The sequence below is a fragment of the Lynx canadensis genome, chromosome C1, assembly GCF_007474595.2.
Source record: "Lynx canadensis isolate LIC74 chromosome C1, mLynCan4.pri.v2, whole genome shotgun sequence".
Classification (NCBI taxonomy): Eukaryota; Metazoa; Chordata; class Mammalia; order Carnivora; family Felidae; genus Lynx; species Lynx canadensis.
The window spans coordinates 47,881,550-47,898,909 of NC_044310.1; positions in this window are offsets into that span (position 1 = coordinate 47,881,550).

Genomic DNA, 17,360 nt, shown 5'->3' on the forward strand with positions numbered 1-17,360 from the left:
CAACACAATCCCAACACAACCCTCAGAAGGAAAAACAATGTGAGATGTAAGATTATGTCAAAAGGATTCAAGAGCCAACTTGAGAACACTGTTCTCTTGATAGCCAAGGCTAGGATAATATTAGCCACAAAACAGTAAATGCAATAGATTGTAACCAAAAACTAAAATAAGAACCAATAGGTTTATACTGAAACAGATGAATGAATATATGAATAAATGAATGAATGCCTGCATGAATGAAATCTCTTTGTTAGAATAGCGTTCCAAATCAGAAGCGTACGAGAAATGAGGAAAATAGAAAATGATCATTTGGCAACTAGCAAAAGTGATAGTTGTTTCAGGCAAGATTCTTCAATAGATAGCAAAATTATGAGAAAAGAAAAAAAGATGAGAAACAGTATTTTTACATAGTTTCACAGTATCTCCGTTTTGATGACAATTTGAGCAAGGGATCACAGTTAACATCACCAGGACAGACAAATGATCACCACGTGCCTCCTGGTGAAATGTATTGAGAAAGACTCACCATCATTTCTGTGGTATTCTTGATAGACATGCATAACCAGAATGTAATCATGTGAAAATATCAGCCAAATGGAGGAATATTTTATCGAATAACTTGTCAGTTCTCCTTAAAGGTATCAAGGAAGTGTATCAAGTATCCAATCAAAGAATTACTCAGGACATGTCCCAGATCAAAGGAAACTAAGGAGACATAACATTAAAACACAACCTGTAATGCTGGTTTGGATGCTGGGCCAGAAAAAAAAGACATATGTGGGTTGGCTGGAGAAATCTATAGTTAGGACAAATTTGCATTAGAGAAATTTACACCAGATACCGATACTGTATCAATGTTCCCTTCATAATTTTGAGAATAGCATGATGGTTTCAGGGGGAAAAATATTAACATTCGGGGAATTTAGATAAAAGGTAGACATTCTTTGTCCTATTTTTAACACTTTTCTGTAAGTCTGAAATTATTTCAAAAGTTAAAAAATAAAGCATTTGAAACATAAAATGTCATTATTGTGCTTTCTCTGAGGACCTATGTCCAGCTTCATTTTTTCAGGAGCTCTTCACCACAGAGGTAGGAGGAGCCACCACTCATTTGGAAAAGGAAGGAGCCAGGAGCAGAAAAAAAGTGATCATTTTGACAAAGTTCATGAGAAAGGATCACATACCGTCATAGACACGAACAACCATAGGACAGCTTGGTCTGAATAGCTCGTGCCTGTGATGGTATCTGACCATTTAGGTACAGAGGCTGCAAAAGGGTCCACTGAGCACAGCTCTTTTCTGAAGGTGACAGTGCTAACTCCGGAATCCATGCTTATTAGTCTCAATGCTGGTACGCTAAACAGTCTCAACACGAGTGCAGACCACACCTGCCAGTGCCTTTTTAAAACTACAATGAGGTTTGACCCATAGCTTAGGGTGAAAGTTGAAATGTCAAAAGGAAAAAAAAAAACAAAGCTAAAAACAAAAACGAAGAGTTTCTTAGCCAAGTATACAAGTATATAAGCAAGACTTTTGCAGGGCCATTTAAGGAGACCAGTGATTTCTAGCACTTAGGTAGAACTTCATTTCTTTCACACTAATCTTAACGGGCTAATTGCTGCTAATACTCATCTGTTCTTTTGAGTCAACAAGTGAACATCTTGTGCAAGAAAACAGTGCAGGGCCTCAGAGGGATGAAAAGATCTATTGAGGGCAAGCCATGTTAAGATCCATCACAGGAAAATTCCTCCTTTTCCTTCTCTCTCTCCCCTTCTCTCTCACCCTTCTCTGCCTTCCTCTCCCCTCCCTCTCCTCCTCCTTCTCTTTCTCTTTCTTTTTCTTTCAAACTATGGAAACACAGAAAAGGGAGGAATTCATTTTAACCGGAATATTTAGGAAGACTTACGGAGTGAAGAGCCCTGAGAAGGTTCTTGAACAAGGAGCAGGACTTTGATATTCAGGGATGAGAGAAAAGGCTTTTCAGGCAAGGGACTCCGTGAAACAAAACTATACTGGTGGGGAAATCCAAGGAAATAAGAATTTGTGTGTCCATGAGATGATGAGGGTCGGGAGCAAGGAGCAAGGGGAAGGAGTAGTAGAACAGCTGGAGTAGTTCGAGGCTGATTCTGGAGAGACCATTATTTACCTCAGCAGGAATTGGCATTTGACCTCCCGGACCAAAGAATGTCACTTGTGGAAGGAGGAACAGTTGAATGGGCAGACTCCTTATCATCATCCAAACCCTGAATCCAATTCCTGAAGGTCAGGCTCAGGAATCTGCATTTTAACACCCTAGGAGAGTCTTACAAACACTAAAATGACTTGAGGAGACCTCCCCTGGGGCCCAGTTTGTTATTATTGCATTCTTTTTAAAGAACGAATTATATGTGTTGTCCTTGAAAAATCCCTGTAATCCAAAGCCTTTACAATACAAACCGGCTATCTCTCTGCTTTGTAAGAATCAGTAGGGATTGTTCAAAAGGAGTCATTTTCCATGATATATTTTGATGGAAGTAGACAATATGAGTGGCCAAAGGTAGCAAAATAAGAACAAACACCCTCGGGAAGAATTACTAGCTTCTCTATTAGTGTGGGAGCTGACAAACGAACTACCCTGCACAGAGGCACTGGCCACCTTCCAGGCTGGCCATGACCACTCAAGCTCCCAGACCACTGGCTGGAAAGGTCAAAGTCATATTTTATGAAGCTCAGCTAGTTCAATGAAAACATCTTGTTGAAAAACCTCAAGTACTTTGTAAATAGATTTCTAGGGTTTTCTTGAAAGGTTTATGAGAACACCATGGCTTAGCACTAAGTTGTGTGAGTAAAAGGACCAGAATGCACCCTTTGAGGGGGTATGTGTCTCCTTGTAAATCTATGCTTAGCCACCCACATAAGAACACAAGCCTTTGGGTCAGGAAGACCTGGGTCCAAATCAGAGGCTGCACACAGAGGCAAGTTTCTTGATTCCTCTGAACCTCGGTTTTCTTGTGGCTATAATGTCTAGTTTTCAAGGTTATTTTGAGGGCAATTTCCCCTGCACCCCCCATCTCAGATATCTGTATGACTCATGATCACACATCTTTGGGTCTTCACTCAGTTGTCCTTCTTAGTAAAGCTTTCTCCAACCTCCGTATTTAGTACTACAAACACCTCCCCCCTCCCGCCCCAAAACACTTTGCATCCTATCCCATGCTTTATTTTTCTCCTCAGTACTTATCACTATATGATACACTGCATATTTTACCATTTTTACATTCTTTATCTTCTATCTCCAACACTTACATCTTAGCAACACAAGGGCAGGGATTTTTGCCTGTTTTGATCACTGTTATATCCCTTGTGCTTAGGAAAGCTCTTGGAACATAATAAGTGCATAAATATTTGTTGAATGAATGGATGAATGATTATATGGTTAGTCAACAGGAAGATTCCTGGCCCAGAAGTTCTGGTCAGTATGTCTTGATGAGTTCATGCTTCCACTGTTTTTGAGGGCCAAAAACCAAGAACTCAGAGATAAACTACAAAAAGAAGAATCTTAAAAACTTAATTGTGTTATGTAACAGGCTTCTATTAGGGGGAAAAGCCGGGTGGAAAGTATATGGCAACTTCTCATACTATCTCTGAAACTCTTCTGTGAATAATGATTTTCAAATAAAAATTTGAAAAATACTTTTAAAAAAAGAAAGAAAGATAAGCATCTCTGTGGCCACACCCAGAAATAGAACCAAAACATAGCACTTATCAGGGTCTAAAGGTATGGCCCCCTGGGCTTTTCACCTAGTCAGCCAAGATAGCATGCAGCTGAATTTCTGGAGCAAGGAGAAACAAATGTGGCAGGGAACCAGAGTGAATCTCATGAACCAGAACTGAGAGTCGGGGTAGGACTCTCCAATCCATGAAGGGAGGCTTAAAGTCGTACCATCTGTTGCCCAGGGCTGTGGTTTGTATAAAGCTCCAGGAGGGAGCAGAACAGCTGTGCAACTAGGACTCAGGCCAAGCTATCTGCTATTGATTCTCTTCTAGACAAGAGTGGAGAGGCAGTACTTGAAAAGATAACGGGTGAGGATTTTTCAGCATGGAAGACAGACCATTGGGCTGAGACTGAAACTACCAGGGGGGCCAAAAGATAAATAAAAATAGAACAAACTGTACTTAGATAAAAAGTGCAGAATATTATGGATTCCAAGCAAATCTTCAAAGCTACTAGAGAAAAAGGACAGATTATCTACCACAGAACAACAGTGAGGTGGTTGGCAGGTAACTCATAGCAGCGATCTTAGCCAGAATGCAATAGGTACGTACAACGTGCTGATGGGGAAAAGATTTGATCTTGACTTCTCCGTCATATATTCCTATTATTCAGAGGTATATTGTTTGCCAAGGATGCCATAATAAAATGCCACAAACTGGGTGACTTAAACAATAGATATTTATTTTCTCACAGTTCTGAAAGATAGAAGTCCAAGATCCAGGGTTGATTTCTCCTGAGACCTCTCTCCTTGGCTTGCTGATGTCTGCCTTCCCACTGTGTCCCTACATGGTCTTTCCTCAGTGCACATGCACTCCTGGGTTTTTGTGTGTCCGAATTTCTTCTTCTTATAGGGACACCAGTCAGATTAGATGAGAGCCCACCCTAATGGCCTCATTTTAACTTAATCACCCCTTTAAAAGCCCTACCTCCAAACATTCTGATATAGGGGGTCTAGAGATTCAACATTTGAATTATAAGGTAGGGTGGAGACACAGTGCAGTCTATAACAAACAGTAAGAGAGATAAAGACACATTCAGATCCACGAAGGTAGAGCATTTATTACCTATAGATACTTGCTTGAAGAACTACCAAAGGCTGTTTATAAATAAGGAGAAAAGAAAATACTTAAAAAGGTAGCGATATATTCAAAAAGTAGTAATTAAGTTAATTATAAATGAATTAAATTTACCTATTAAAAGCTAGAAACTATCACATTGAATTTTGATAACATCCTGCTATGTGCTTCATGAACGAAACATCCAAAACATGATGACCCAAAGATCGAAACTAAGTGGGTAAAATAAGATATAAGAGTCACATATAAATCAAATAAAGCTGGGACAGCAATATTAGTATTAAACCAAAACCAGCTTAAGGAAAAAAGCAATAGTAGAATAAAAAAATATTATAATTAAAAGAACCGCTTTATAATTATAAAAGTCATAAACTCATATTCACCTAAAATTGACTGAAAACATGTAGAGCAAACAATGATATATCGATCAGCGAATATGGAATCATGAGCAGAAATCTAAAATCCTCTTTCAGAAATGGTTTAACAATCCTGGACATACATGCATTTTCACACACACACACACACACACACACACACAAAGTATCTGACGTAGAAAATATGCACACTCCCCTAGGAAGTTTTCTCTCCCTTGTTAATCTGGCATATGCCTTTTAAACTTCAAGACTGAATCCTACTTGGGTCTTTTAGGCTCATAGTAGTCATTACAACTCTGCGTTCCCTTAATATCTTCCATATACTTTGTATAGTATGTATCTTAGTCATTTTAAAGAAGTACCTATTTGTTTCTACTAGACTCTGAGCCCCTTCTTAGGCACCTATGGGCTAACCATCTCTCTGCATCTCCAATGCATAGCACAAAGTACATGGTTGGTAATTGCTTGTTGAATGAATGAATCCATAGTCCCTGCCCTTAAGAAGATCACAATGTAGAATAACTGACATGCACAGGAAAGGTCTAGGTGCCACTCTTCCAAGTGCCTTACGGGTAGGATTCCACTTGTCATCACAGCAACCGTATGAAACTAAGTGTTAACAATATCTCCAGGGTGCCTGGGTGGCTCAGTCAGATGAGCGTCTGACTTCGGCTCAGGTCATGATCTCTCAGTTCATGAGTTAAAGCCCCACGTCAGACTCTGTGTTGACAGCTGGGAGCCTGGAGCCTTGCTTCAGATTCTCTGTCTCTCTCTCTCTCTCTCTCTCTCTCTCTCTCTCTCTCTCTCTCTGTCCCTCCCCTGCTCGTGCTCTGTCTGTCTCTCTCAAAAAACAAAAAAACAAAAAAACAAAAAAACATCTTCCATTATAAATGAGAAAATTGAGCCCAGTGAGCTTTTGTAACTTGTCCAAAGACACATAGTTAATAAATGGCAAAAGCAGGATTTGGCTCCAAATCCTTTGATCTCAGGGTCTGAGTCCATCACCATCATACTTTTTTTTTTAATTTTTATTTATTCTTGAGAGAGAGACAGACAGACAGAGCATGAGTGGAGGAGGGGCAGAGCGAGAGAGGGAGACACAGAATCTGAAGCAGGCTCCAGGCTCCAACCTGTCAGCACAGAGCCTGACGTGGGGCTCAAACCCATGAACTGCAAGGTCATGACCTGAGCCAAAGTTGGACATTTAGCTAACTGAGCCACGCAGGTACCCCTCTTCACCATCATTCTAGGAGCCCTCTATCATCATATGAGTAGCAAATCACATTTTGGATATGAAAATCTAATCACTATAATCACTAATAGAAAGTTTTGTTTTTTGTGTTTTTGTTTTGTTTTGTCTTTTGCTAAACAACCATTGAAGTAAATAGAACATCTAATGCTATTTTAGTAAAAAGATTGGGCACGCAAATTCATGTCTTGACAAACTGTAAAAATGATTCCAACGACTTTCCCTTTCCTTCTTCTCTGGAAAGCATGTCTCTCTCCCACTTCTCTAGAAGGATATGTTAGGTGGGAGATGAGGGAAAAGCTCAACTGGTCACTTTCCTCAGAGTTCAGCTTCTCTCTGAGTCTCTGGGTCATTCTAGAGCCCTACTGGCCACCCTATAATTCTACAGTCTCACCAGGAATTCCAAAGTGGTGCACCATGATTCTCAGATCTGTCTCGCTTGCTGCTTCTCAGTGTCCTTAAGAGGGACAGAAGAGGGCCGCCTGGGTGGCTCAGTTGGTTAAGTGTCTGACTCTTGATTTTGACTCAGGGCATGATCTCATGGTTCACGAGTTTGAGCCCCTGAGCTGACATTGCAGAGCCTGCTTGGGATTCTTTCTCTCTCTGTCTCTCTCTGCCCCTCCACTGCTCATGCTCTCACTCTCTCTCAAAAATATATAAACATTAAAAAAAAAAAAAAGAGAGACAGGATACATGAAAGGTACTAAGGGCCCATGTAGACAATTGGGTGGCTGCTTTTTCCCCTCTTTTATTATCCAGAAAGTTCAGCTGTAGGTCAATAGATGGCTTCTGAGAAAAACCTGAAGAAGAGAGTAAAAATCCATCTTCTTCTCAATCCTCATTATGATGAAAATATTATGAAATACTTTATGTTTTTTGGTGCCTGGATCATATGGGTCACGCACTAACATATATACATATACAAGCATACAGATATACACAATTGACATCTTTGCTTATTCACACTGAGGTAATAGTCAAGAAGAAAATACTGCTTCAGTTGAGCAGATATATATCAACTTCTCCAAGTTCTGGGAGCCCTCATGCTCCATCCTGGTGTCACTGAGAAATTATTATATATACAGCTTACATTGTTCATTGTGTTTGTTTTATGGTACATTTGACCACAGTTTATGAGATAATTTACCACTGAATAATCGCCATCCATATGTGGAAGCTGGAGACAGTTTAATTCATGTCTAGCTTCAAAACTAAAGTGGTTGAAGGCTGTAGTTGATCAATCTAGCAGATGGCAGGGTGAGCCTTGTAAAGCTTTTGACTACAAAATTCAGGGTGTGAATTCCTGGCCAGCAATTTAATATCAGTGATCTCTTTTAAGAAGTCATCTCAAAAAACTCCTCCAGCTTTCATGGCAGAACTCTTAAGGCCCAAAACTGGTAAGAGAGATCATAATCAAAATAACAATACTTTGTTATTGGTAGAGAATGTTAGAGTTTTAAAGTGTATTACCAATTTAATCCTGACACAGATTTGGCTAAGGTCTTATTCTCCCCCACAATATGAGGAAAAGAAAGGTTCCAGAAAAGAAGCGATTCATCTGAGCAAAATTGCATAGTTGATAGGAAGTAGTAGAGATGAGACCTGGACCTAGGTTTTCTTGTCCAGTCCAACACCCTTCCCAGTATTTCAAAGTCCACTGCCTTGTACTTCACTTTGTAGTTATTTTTAACCACCTTCAGAGGTGGGTCCCTTAGCCAAAGAGCTGGAATCTCTGCTGTGTTTCACAAGGGAAGGACCATCAGAAGGTGGTTGAGCTGAGAAGGACCTTGGAGACTATTTGGTTCCATGTTCTTGCTTTAAGAGGAGAAACCAAGGCCCAGAGAGATGGGGATCACTTGTTGAGCTAAGACTGGAGTCAGAATCCTTCTGTGGATTTTCAATCTTTCTGCTAGTCCCTGACACTTCATCAGAAATATTTCACCACGAACTCTTGAAATGTATTTATTTATGCACTGCGTTTGCTCCTCACTTGCTGTGGGACAATTCTTGGTTTACTCTCTGAGAACACAAAGATTTATACCACAGGAACGCTTAGTCCTTCGGGGAAGGTTAATGCACACACAGTCAAGTTAGTCCGTTGGAGGTTTACACAGATGAAATGGATTAGCAAAGAATTAGCAAAGAATTAAGCCTGCGGAACAAGGGGGTATGTCACCAACAAAGAAAAGTTGAGTTTTCAAGAGGAGAAGCTTGCTATCCAGATCATGGAGAAGGGGGCTTCGCATGAAGAGAGAATTATTTGCATAAAGGAATTGGGGCTGAGAGCAACATGTACATCCTTCAGGGTGGGTCACTCGCAGGGGACGCAGAGGACAGTGAGATGAACAGAGAGCAGAAAATGAGGTCCCAGATGAAGGCTTCATATGGCATATCAAGGAGTATGAGCTCTCTTCACAAGGAGACAAGGAACTATGAGGACACAAAAGGCAGCAGAGCAAATTCGCAGACAGACTTTGTCAGATGAGTATGATTATCCCCAACTGTAGAGATGGGGCAACTATGAAGTTCACAGAATAAATAACTCCTCAGGTCACCCAGCATGCGTGTGTGTGTGTGTGTCTGACACAGAGAGACAGACGGAGACAGAGAGAGAGGGAGAGAGAGAGCACGATCCTAGACCAACAACCCGGATATTCTGAATCCAAACCTCAAGTTCCTTAGACATCACCATGCTGTCTCTTGTGAAAGAGAGAAACCGAGTCCTGAGGTCATTCCAAAGATTATAACATGGAGAGTACAGAGGCCCCATATGCTTCCATCCCTGAGGAAACACCAACCTGGCCTCTGCCTCCCTCCCAGAGCCTTCTTTTTCTATTTGTCTGTAGAGTTTAATTTCTCTTTCCCAACTTCTGAAAACCAAACAAAAACAACTTTCTGTTGTTTTCCTCTGCCTAAGACTCTTAAGGGATTTATGTTGACAGGAAGGGCTGTCAGATGCAATGAGGGGAAGGGGCTGCTCTCTCGAGCTCTGCCCTCAAGAGAAGCACTCACCCCAGTAATAGAAAAGCCCTCCAGATTCATATTCTCTCTGTCTCTTTCTCTGTGTGTCTCTCATTATCTTCTCTTTGAACTCCTTCCTAAGAACCAAGGCTTCAAGTCTGCCTTTTGTATGCGATTCTAGGGTGCAAACAAATTTTGTCTATCTTCTGCTAAAAAAATGCATTTATTCTATATTCTGTTTCCTCGGTGATATACTTTCTGCTTATTGTGGTTATAGAAATGAGAGACAAAAAAATACCAGATCAGAGGAGCTTTTAACTAATATAACACTGTGTGTTAAATACACTGGGATTAAAATAAAAACTTAAATAAAATAAAATAATAAAATAAAATAAAATAAATTTCCTGGAGAAAAGAGAGCTTTAATAGCCACTCAGTCCCAACTGCAGCTTTTGTAGCTCTTGTATCCACAACATCTAGTACAACCATTGAGGCTAATGCATTGATAACTTTGTGCCTGACCCACAGTAGACACTCAATAATTTTTAGTCAACTTTTCCAAACACTTGATCTCCTCTCTAGCATCTTGGATAAAAACTGGAAGAAAAAGTAAGTATACCAGCCATCCACGTACAGTTGAACAAATGTCTAAAAGTGTAGAAAATACAGTTAAGTAAATAATAGTCGAGGTCCAGTTCGGAAAATAGAACCCAGACCAAGCAATTTGATGGAGGAGATTTAATATGAGAAACTCATTTCATATGTCTTGGGAGAGCTAAAGGTGCAAATAGGGGGTGGAGAAGTAACCCAGGAATTAGCAGAAGCCCACCGTCACCCCTAAGGATGGGAGGACGAGGAAGTCCTGGTAACAGAGCCAAGAAGCAGAGCTGTCTAGAGGGAGGGCTTGCCAGGGAAAGGAGAAGCCACTGAGAGCTCACAGCCGCCTGGTAGGGCTGCCTGAGCAAGCAGAGAGGAGCAGAGAAATCCCTGCTCTCCTCTCCTCCCACCCCTAACCCCTGTCTGTTGCCCTCCACCGGCCAATCTTAACAGAATGACGAAGAGCCTGAATGCACGAGAAATGGGAGATGTAGTTTGCAGGTCTATCTTGCCACGATACAAAGATCATAGGAAGCAGTGAATGGGTGTGAGATCAAACAAAAAAATAAATGACAGAAACAGACATCTATCATTTCACTTTGAAGAGAGAGCCACGGTTTACCTCCTGACAGTTTTATTTTTCATTTTCTTTGGATGTATTTTTCATTTGTATAATTGAGATCATACAGGTTTTGCAAGGTGATGCCCCTCTATTTTTACTTGGTATTATTTCATATGTATTTTGCCCCATCATTTGAAATTTTATAAACTTGATTTTTATGGATGTGTAATCTTACGTTTTTTTATGGATGTACTATAATTTGTGCCATTTCTCTATCATTTTGATATTGAAAATAAAAACATTTTATTTTCAATAAAACTGGGTGGCTCAGTTGGTTAGGCATCCAACCCTTGGTTTCATCTCAGGTCATGATCTCACGTCTTCGTGGGTTCAAGCCCCACATTGGGATTCTCTCTCTCTCTCCCTAACTGCCCTTCCCCCACTCATGCTGTCTCTGTCTCTCTCAAAATAAATAAATAAACTTAAAAAAAATTAAATGTATTCATGGCAGCAATTTTTAAAAGAAGAACAAAGTTAGAGGACTTCAGCAGATTTCATGACTCATTATAAAGTTATGATAATTAACGCAGTACAGTATTGGTGCTAAGTTAGAAAAATAGACCAACTGAAAGAGAATATAGAGTTTAGTAATAGATCCCCACATATAGGGTCACTTGATTTATAACCCTGAAATTCAGTATGGAAAAGACAAATTTTTCCAAAAATGGTGCAGAGCACATTGAATATCGATGTGGGGAAAAAATGAACCTTGTTCTGTACCTCACAGCACACACAGAAACTAATTCAAAATGGAAATAAACCTAATGTAAGGACTAAAACAATCAAGTTTCTAGCAAAACATATCAAAGAATATCCTCCTGACTTTGATATATGAAAGCTATATTAAATAGGACACAACAAAACCCAGCTTAAAAGAAAAAAATAATAATGTGGCACCTGGGTGACTCAGTTGGTTAAGTGTCCGACTACGGGTCAGGTCATGATCTCATGGTTAGTGAGTTCAAGCCCCACATTGGTCTCTGTGATGATAGTTCAGAGCCTGGAGCCTGCTTCAGATTCTGTGTCTCCCTCTCTCTTTCTCTCTCTCTGTCTCTCTCTAAGAAAGAAAGAAAGAAAAAGAAAGAAAGGAAGAGAGAAAGAAAGAAAAATAAAATATATTATATTAATATTAAGAATTTCCGTTCATCAAAAAGTGACTAGGCAAGCCACAGACTAGAAGGAATTATGTATAATACATATATCCAACAAATGATTGATACCTATAATATATAAAGAACTGCTTCTAAAAATCAATAAGAAAAATACGATCTTATTTTTTCAAAGGCAAAAATACTTGAATGAGTACTGCACAAAAAAGCCTATTCAAATAGCCAAACACATGAAAAAGTATTTGATTTCATTAGCTATACGGGAAATTTAAGATAAGCCACAGTGATATATCACTTATAAACTCACCAGAGTAGGTACAATTAATCAGCCTAGCTAAATCAAGTGTTATCAAGGATGTGGGGCAACGTCCATACATTAGTGGTATCATTGTAAACTAGTTCAAGCACTTTAGAAAACTGTTTTTCAGCCTGAATTAAAACAGTGAGGCAGAAATTCCAATCCTGGCATTTACTTAAGAGAAACAAAGGTACATGTTCACTAAACACATGTACAAAAATATTTATAACAACTTATTCATAATAGTCCCAAACTGGAAACAACGCAAGTGTCCATCAATAGGAGGATGGATTGGCAAACTGTGAAAAATTTAAATAGTAGAATAAGACACAGTAATAAGAGCAAGCTATTGATGGGCACACACACAATATGGTTGAACTTTACAAGCATTAGGCATAATGAAAAGTAATCACAAAATACACTTACTCTATGGTTCTAGTTATACGAAGTTCTTGAACGGGCAAAATTATTGTTGGTAGAAGTCAGGATAGATTAGGATAATGATAGTGCCTATGGGTTATTGACAAGGAAGGCAAGTGGGAGATGGCTGGGGTATTGGAAATGTTCTATACTTCGATCTGGGTGGCAGTTACGTGGGTCTGCATGCATACGAAAAAATTCATTGAATTAAACACTTAAGGGGCAGTTGGCTGGCTCAGTCATTTAAGCAGCCAGCTCTTGATTTCAGCTCAGGTCATGATCTCATAGTTCGTGAGATGGCGCCCCGTGTTAGGCTCTGCGCTAACAGTTGTGAGCCTGCTTGAGATTCTCCCCCTCTCTCTCTCTGCTCCTCCCCTGCTCATGCTCTCTCTCTTTCTCTCTCTCAATAAATAAATACACCGTTAAAAAAAAAAAAAAACACTTATGATTTGTGCACCTTACTATGAGTAAATTATACCTTTAAAAAGTATCCAAATATTCCCTAGGATAAGTAATATGGCCATGCACATCTTTGTTCAGAGATTGTAACCCACGTAACTTGTCTACATAAATTGAAGAGGCCACGTAGTGTGGTGTTAAGCTCTGAAGTCAGACCGCCTCAGTTTAAATTCCCGCTCGACACATTACTGGATGTGCAAGTGTGAGCGTGGCATGTCAACTCTGCCTTTTCTTACTTTTGGCTTCATCAGTAATGGAGACAATAGTATCTAACTCAGGGGGTTTCATGAAATTTAACTGTTCTAATACACGTATATTGCTTACAATATTTCCCGTATATGGTGTTTGGTTGTTGTATTAGGGTTCTCCAAAGAAGCAAAACCAATAGAAGATGTATCGATCGAGTAATTGATTTTAAGGAATTGGCTTCTGCAGTTGTGGTTGCTGACAAGCGCCAAGGTCGGCAGTCAGCAGGTTGGAGCCCCAGAAGAGCCAATGGTATAGTTTCTGCCCAAATGCTAATAGGCTCAAGACCTGGGAAGAACAGATGTTTCAGTTCAAGTCCAAAGGCGGGAAGGAGACTTGATGCCCCAAGTCAAAGGCAGTCAGGCAGGACAAGCTTTCTGCAATTCACAGGAGGGTCAGCCTTTTGCTCTTTTCAGGCCTTCAACTGATTGGATGAGGCTCACCCACATTGTGGAGGAAAATCTGCTTTCCCTAGTTTGTCAACTTAAATGTTAATCTCATCCAAAAACATCCTCACAGAAACACCCAGAAGAGTGTTTGATCAAATATCTGAGCACCTTGGGGCCCAGTCAGGTTGACACATAAAGTTACAACCACCGCAGTTGTATTAGCCTAAATTATTAATGAACATCCTGGCGTAAAGAATACTGGCATTTTGAAAGTTCTTCATACATGTCACCAAACTTCTTTCAAATGGTTTGCACCAGTTTACATTTGAATCATCAGTCTGAGAGAGGACCTGGCACACCATTTAATGAGGCAGACTATGTTCAGGTATTACTAAATACTCGTGGGAAAGAACAAATCATTTGGGATGGCAACAAGCCCCAAGACTTGCAGCTTTAAGTAAGGACAGGACAACCCTGACGAAAGCAGGTGTGGTGGTTTAAAACTAACCTGCTTTTATCAGCTCTTCATTTTACAGACTCCATCTTGAAATTACCGTCACCACTCTGGTACTTGTCCTTTTCTCTGAGCCCCACTCCTGTTGATTTGCTTCCCCAACCTCACTCTGACTTTGGCCGCTGCTTGCCGTCCATCTTCTTGTCTTGACCTGGCACTTTTCATATGCAGTTTCCACAACTGCTGTCAAGCAAGTTTCTTAGATGCTGGCAGATGGGGTTTCCAGACAGAGGAATGAGCACAAGCAAAGACACGGAGGAGAGCATTTATTAAAGCTGAAACATATGCTCACCCCTGGGCCCAGCAATTCCAATGCCAGGTACAGTAAAGCCTTGGTTTGAGAGCATAATTTGCTCCGGAAACATGTTCGTGATCCAAAGCACTTGTATATCAAAGCGAATTTCCCCCTAAGAAATAATGGAAACTCAGATGATTCGTTCCACACCCCCAAAATATTCATATAAAAGTGGTTACAATACTGTAATACAATGCACAATAATAAAGGAAATACAAAAATAAAGAAATTAACCTGCACTTACCTTTGAAAAACTTTCATGGCTGGTGTGAGGGAGACAAGACAGAGGAAGTTTATTGTGTAAGACGACTTTCACTATCACTAACAGAATCACAGCTGTCTATTGGCTCAACAGAATCTTGCTGCGTGGGGGCCATTACATAGGTTCATACAGATGTTGACTACAGTATTGTATTAAACTCTTGTCACATACTGTATTTAATGTAACTGGCAATAAGGCAGCAGAGGAAAGGGTCTATATCTGCAAGCAGCCTGACCTAGAATGAAGCGAAGCATTCCTAAGCTTACTCTTGTATGGAAAAGCAAAGGACTGTCCATAGGTGCTTTGAAGCGACAAAAAATACACGAATGCCAGTTGTGGGCACCTTCCGACGTTCTGAAAAATCACTGATTTCTACCAAACACCACAGCCTGAGACCAAGCATCTGAGCATGGGAGACGATCACCCACAATCCTGCAGCAAGAGAGAGACCTACTGGCTCAGTTGTGATCGTGTGACATTCGGTGTCATACTGCAAGATATCACTTGTTTATCAAGTTGAAATTTATTAGACATGGTTGCTTATCTTGCGGAACACTCACAGAACAAGTTAGTTGTAATCCAAGGTTGTACTGTATTTACCTAAAAGAAATGAAAGCATATGCTTAGTGATGGTAAGAGGTCTGGTGGCCCTGAAATTCAAGGTACATGGGATGGAGAATCCTCTCCCACCCATCCTACAGCTTCATCACCATCTCCCACCCTCACTCTCCAAGTCCCTGGGTCCTGTCTGTTTTCTTTGCACATGCGCTCACCACCTCCTGTATCACCATCCTCAATTGTTACCAGTTGACTGGCTCCTACTGCCCTCGGACTCATCTTGAGCATTACCATATCTCCTTAAATCAGGATGGCTGAGAGAAAAACACATCCGGAATGACCTTTCAAACCTAGAGAACCCTAATCAAAAACTTTGGATGAGTCCTCATCGTCTTTAGACATAAAAATCTGGCCCAAAACAATCTGACACACCAGCTTCATTCCCTCAACATTTCCTCTTCAGGCTCCAGTCTCCAAGCATGCTAGACTTCTTTCAGACCTTTGAATTTGACACCTACTGGTGCCTCTGGGCCTTTGCACATGTGTTTATTCCATCAGAAACATTCCTCTCTCTGCCACTCACTCCTCTAGATGAGTGAATAGGGCTTTTCTGTTCACCGCCAAGTCTCTTAAATGTCACCTTCTCGGGGAATAGTCTCTGTACCCTAGACCGGATTAGGTACTTCCGCACCCAGCATACTCCCAGGCCTCCTGACCTCTCCTTAACATAATACTCATCATGCTTTATGGCTTATTTACTTTATTCATCAGTTTCTCACTAGACTAGAAGGCCCATAAGGGTAAAAATGGTATTCATTTTGTTTACCCTTCACTTCCAAAACTAAATACGCTCCAGCAACTTTTATCTCCATGATTTACATGGTAGGTAATTATAAGTGTTAGCTAAATAAATTAATGGTGGGTGTGTTTGTGCGTGCACGCAGGTGTGCGAGTGTGCACACACATACCTAGGCTCCCTGAAAGATTGTAGATGCCAGATGTGCTGGCTTGTCTGTGTTTGCCCTCTTCCCCAGATCCATTTTCTGTCCTTGTTTGCCTTGCTCTATGCTTCTGGAGGCTGACTCTGTCGGGTTATGTCACATTTGCAATCCGGCTCCCAGTTGGATTCAGTCAACGGGAAGCATCAATTGAAAATTAGAAAATTAGGGGCATTTCTTCCCTTTTCCTTGCTTTGGTGCCTTTTTTCTGGCAGCAGCTATGACCCGCTATGACTACAGCTCCCAGTGAGAGGCTGCTTCTCCAGGGCTCTACTTAGCAGACTCTGATACACTGTTTCTTCCTTTTACCCTCTGGCTCTAAGGTTGAGAGTAGCTTCTCACTTACTATTCTCAGGGAGCCCAAATCCCCTTGCTCTGCCCGCATTCTGGAGGTGGTCCCTTCATCACTGTCTCTTCATTTAAAGCACCGGGATGAGTTCTGGTCCCTGCAGGGACCCTGATATTGCACTTGACAAATGCAGATCATTTTCTTCCTCTATCCCAGCTGCCAGCCCTACTTCATAGGGGGCTTCCTCAGTTTTCTAGCACTTACCACCAAGCTTTCTGATCTCTCTTCGCCATTGGATGGCTAGCATCCTGAGGGCAGAGAAAACCTTTTATTCATCTCTGCATTCCCAGGACCTAAGACAGTGCCTGATCTATACCAAGTACTTAATAATTCACTGTTGGTCTCGCCTCATCTGTGAAATGTAGCAATGGGGATGAACTATCTCCAAAATCACATCGAAGGCTTCCTAAGCAAATGAGGTAAAGAAAATGTTTTTTGGATTTCCCCTCCTGGAAGAGCTGCCCAGGAAGATGCAAATAGACTTGCCTTTTCTGGGAGATGAGAAAAAGCTGTCTCCAGAGGAAGAGACACCTTAAGAAGCCCATACCGAGCCATTTATGGTGGAGAAAAGATTTACCACAAAATATCACAGTTCAGATCAGATTTAATAGACCAATAAATGGCTGCTTAACAAGGACATTTGGTTACTGTTACATTAAGTTTCCTAAGGGACTTTGTTCTCTTCTACTAAAAGGCTGTAAAGGGCTATAAAGCACAGGCCTTCCAAATTTGATTAAAAAAAAAAAATCAGTCCTTTTTGGAAATTGTTCTTCTTAAGTGACAGTATGAAAACAAGTCTCAAACGTTTTCTTTTCCAGGCACTTCCTTCA